We start from the raw sequence: 5,254 nt of genomic DNA on the forward strand, positions 1-5,254 counted from the left end.
GGTCCACTTCATTGCAGGTCATCCGCCCTAATGCCATCCAGTCCGATTAGGCGCTCTCTCCACAGGCGCCACTCTGCCACAGCAAAGACCAACCGGCACGAAGTCCATTGCTGGGAGTCCTAATACCCCAAGATGACTGGCATCTACTCCTTGGCATAAATGTGGGTTTGCCACTCAGACAGCATCAGTGCAATCCCTGTGTTGTCACGGGCTACAACCAAGTAGGTACATGACGACCCCTCCACAATGGACTGGATATCATGCTGGATATTGGGTGCAGAGAAAGACAATGTTGTCATGGGGGGCGAAAGAAGACGGTGGACAACGGAAGTAGATGATGTGCGCCTTAAGGGGAGGTTTACTATCTTTGGGCCGATAAAACATGTCATTTGAGAATTTTTTTCTTGGGATGTGCTATAGATATCAATGTCAAATTTGGTCAAAATATTTATTGATATTTTCTCTAGAAACTGGAATTTTTTCGGCCGGAAATATTGAAGAGTAAAAGCGGAAGTGCCGTGAGAACGAAACAAAATTTCTACGTAGACCTCCACGCGCGGCTTGTCTGAAATCAAAATTGAGTTGACGTTAGCGAAGTATATTTGATTCTTTAGTTGTACCTCGCTTGAGTTATTTGGACCATAGGAAACAAAATGGCGGCCATTCGAAAAAAATAGGGTTGATTTCATCGATTTTCACGTGAAAATATTTATAGTTGATGGATCGGAATAAAAGTGGTACAGCTCATAGACAATTTAGTTAGCTTCATCGGAAACAAAGAATCATGCCTATCGGTTTAGTAGATTTGAAGTTACCATACCGCGCGATAAAAGAAAGTCATTTTGAGAAAAACGTGTTTGAAGTTTTGACTACATATAAATGCAATATTGTGCAACTTACGTTCAATCTATTATTCCGGATCCATAAATTAGTCCTTCCTCTTCCTCATAGAGGGCGTTCTGCTAGATCTGCGCCATCCTGCGCTGCTTCAGAGCCGCTCGTACGCCGGTGACAAGCGAGTTTCGGCCGCTTGAATCGGATGGTCGTCCGAATGCTTGGCGAACTGCGTCGAATAGAGTCCCAGAGTGACGTCCATCGTTGTCATGGTCTTCAGAATTCCTGAATACCCTTCGTTGAAGCTGCTCACTGCCAGAAAAGCAATCTCCACAGTCTTCGCACCAGAAAGCAAATGATTGGGGGCTAACTTCCAAACACATGCGTTCAAACTTTCATTTGCATTTTGTGTGTTTCCTCCCAAGCACCGGTACAATACCTCGTCCTCCGAAAGGGCCTCGTAGATCGGATGAATCACTTTTTGAACTTCTTTGGAGAGCGGATGGTCATGTTGATATTCGTCCAGATGTCCGGTAGCCTCTGCAATGCGCCACTTGCACCAACTAGTTTCGCCAGCCGGACAATTTTGGTGTTGTGGGTGGTCATTCGTCGAACACTTGTGGAAATACGTTGCCCAGATTGCCTTCTTCATCTATTCCATTGAATTGGAATGCCGTCGGATTGCCAAACCGTAGTACGTCGTAAGCTCCTTGATCACTTTATCAGTTTTAGTCATGGGCTAGCACACAGAATAATTTTTCGCGGCTACAAAGTAGAAATTCCCGAAAAAAACTGGTGCATGAAAAAGGCCGATTTCAGGCATTTGCAATTTTTGTTCAACCGCGAATAACAAACATTTCCGCTCCGTATTCGGGAAAACTATTTCAGGGATGGATTATAAACACTTTTATGGATCCAAAAATGCAATTTTAAAAAATCGATTTTTTGAGCCAAAAGACAGTAAACCTCCCCTTAAGGTGTCGTAGCCCAACTAACTGGATTGCGGATGGAGTTACTGAGCCGTCACAGTAAAAGGTGCAGAAGGTCTAACCGCAAGGTGGAGATATGGTGCACCATGTATGCCTCATTCCCCAAATGGCCCGCACTTCGGAAAAATTTGGACAATGTGGAGGTCAAATCCTGAAAGAGAAACACATTAAGCCAAAAGGTAGAAGACTCCTTTTCCTCGTATCTTACGACACATACACAAAGTGCCTGGCACATCAAAACACAAAGAAATGAGGGCTAAAAGAGAACACATCTAAACTGCCTGGTACTCAAAATTACACTGTAACAGTCTAATTATTGAATGAGACTTAGCTAGCGCATATTTACGAAAAAACTAAACAGTTTACAGCGAATACACGGCAGCAGAAAGACAGCAACAACATTTTTTCAGCAACAACATGACACATGTGCAAGTCTTACTCCTTGTAGGCAGTAATTCCAACATTCCTCTGCAAGTATCCCAGATATTAAACTGTGAAGCATTTTGGATGGTGCAGATGGTATTTTATGCATTTTCGGTGTTACAAACTGTACTTCAATATGTATGCGCGGACTCAAGTTACATCCACAGACGTCTCTGGAATAGCTGTTACCGGTTCTAAGTTACGAGCACTGGTTGTCAGCACGTCATCAGTGCTTTCTTCAGCATTAACGGTCTCCTGGCCCACAGTGGTAATCGAATCAGCTTCTGCTTTGACCTTCACTTGTCACTGTTGGTTTTTCATTACTCACATACTTGCCACGCTCACAGATTGTGTATCATCAGACGCATAAAAAACTGTCAACACAGAAATGTTACCCATCTCGTTCCTTAGTGCCTCTGCTTGACACAGCACCATAACGCTTCCAGGATCTTTCACGCACACTAAACTTTGTTCGTTCGACTTTTCTACTGGCTATATACCATCTTTTAGGGCCACGTTTCTCAACATTTTTTCGCGTGACACATATATGTGATTCCTTTTCCTAGATGCAAAAAAGTAAACACATAACACGCATACAATACAGTTTGTTTAATATAGAACGACTATGAGATATAAATTAACAAATTTATTGCGTAGGAGTCTTGAATAGGAACATATGAACATAAACATAAAGCTTGCAGTAAAATAAACTTATATGCAGCAGCATGTAAGACAGCAGCAGTCACAGAGTATATAAAATACTGTCATTTGGAGACGTCTGTGAGATACGAATCTCACGAACAAATTACGGAAGACTCTTAGTAGAAACATATGAACATGAAATAAACTTGTGACTTTTAATCCGGAACATAAACAATAAACTTTAAGATCAGAAATATAAAAATACTTACAACTTAATACTAGTAAGATGCTTGCCCCTGACAATTTTTGTAAAGTAAATCTATGAATGGACGAACTATTGATTGGCACACGCTTATCTCGCCGTCCACATCGAGGACGCGAGATCTATAGTCATATTTTGTTTTCCAGATTCGCCGAAGTAGGACGCATAAAGGGCAGCTAAAAAGATATTGTTTTATTCGCCTTTATAGGATATTCACTTTTTTTGGGATAAAAAACAAAAAAAGATCAGAAGTATTTTTTTTAAATTGTAAAGACTGTATTCGATAACATTTCGATAAGTTACTCTTTTCTGGAGCTATTTAGTTCTGCTTTGGATACGTTTTCCTCGTCAAGTGCCATCAACCGCTCCAAGCCAGTAGTCGAGATGAGAGACAGTACTGGGATATCCCGTCTGCCTACTCAGGAGGGTGTCCTTTTATGTGTTCCTTGACCTGAGTGTTTTCTTTTCTACTCAACTCGCTTGCTGCTGTAGCGGTAGCTGGAAAAACAGTTAGATCGATGCCTCCCGTTTCCGAGTCCCAAAGAGTGTTGATTTTATCACTTGATGGTATGATTATTTCATGGCGTCCGTGCATACCTGAATTCAAAGCAGTAAATTTTTTGACAATGTCGGAGAGGTACGCCAGTGAAACTCACCAAAAGAGGTTTTTAAGATATTCGCAGAAATCAAGCTTATTATTGTCATTACTTTAAAAAATGTAGGTAGTTTTTACTTAAGTTGTGGAACTCAGGTAAGTATTTTTCCTTTGGAAAGCCCACGAATTTTTCTACGGAATAACAACACTTTATGATCTGTATCCATTTCTTTGCCGAGTTTCTCACACTAACGATTTTAGAGGACGAGTTTATACAAAGTTGATCATTGACACAGCCGTCTGAATGACGCCACCAAATTAACTCGATCCGTAGCCTTCACCATTTAAGTCTATCTCTGTAAAACGCAATGAGTCGCTATTACTGATGAGTTTTTACTCCGCACAAAAGTTAGAAAATCTTTTGATATTTCCTTGCATTGCAACAGCGCCATCGATACGTACATCAGTGCAATCCATCCGCTTGAGATCGTTATCTAGAAAGAAACTCTCAACAGCAGTGAATATATCAGCTCCAGTGGTTGTTGTTTACAGTTATCGACAAAATAGGCATTGCTCAATTATTTCTGGCATACAAACAAATCTCACAAAAGATAACAATTCAGCGTGTCTGGAGATGTCAGTGATTTCATCTAACTACAGAGCTACTGCGTGTGTGCTAAGTTTTCTATAGCATTACCCTGAATGTCAACTGACATGTCCATAACGCACGTTTCACAAATGCACTTTTGATATCTGTTAACTATTTGCGGTCCCAACATAGTAACAAGAATTTCTTTACATGCCGATAAAATAAACTCTTCGCCGATGTTATGGGGTTTCTATTTCTTGTCAGTCATTTCAAAAATTTTGAATAATGCCAAAAGGAATTTGCCTGAGGGGTTGATTCGTGTTTCCAACATGACCGAAGATGCCTGAATGGACGTATACAGAGACTGAAATTAGTCTGAGAGCTTTTTAGACACGCTATGGTATTTTCGTTCCAAATGCCTTTGCAGTCTACCTGGTGCCATACAGTCAGTCATCTGACAACACGGTGGCGAGCATTCAATATTTCAGTGTAGATTTGACCTCCTCGCCTGTCCAAGTATATCCGAAATCTAAATGCTCTTCCATACAGTGGCGTTTATGTTGGACCTTGCTTGTTCCTGGTTTTATTTTTTTCTAGTTAATAGATGATTCAGACGGCGATAACTACCAAATGCACGAAACTCGTATGAAACTGTACCGGTACCGAGACAAAAGACACCAAAAGACTCATTATAAAAAAAAGTTAATGTATGAGATGTTAATGACGGCCCTCTTATACACTACTGGCCATTAAAATTGCTACACCACGAAGATGAAGTGCTACAGACGCGAAATTTAACCGACAGAAAGAAGATGCTGTGACATGCAAATGATTACCTTTTCAGAGCATTCCCACAAGGTTGGCGCCGGTGGCGACACCTACAACGTGCTGACATGAGGAAATTTTCCAACCGATTTCTC

The sequence above is a fragment of the Schistocerca piceifrons genome, chromosome 1, assembly GCF_021461385.2.
Source record: "Schistocerca piceifrons isolate TAMUIC-IGC-003096 chromosome 1, iqSchPice1.1, whole genome shotgun sequence".
NCBI lineage: Eukaryota > Metazoa > Arthropoda > Insecta > Orthoptera > Acrididae > Schistocerca > Schistocerca piceifrons.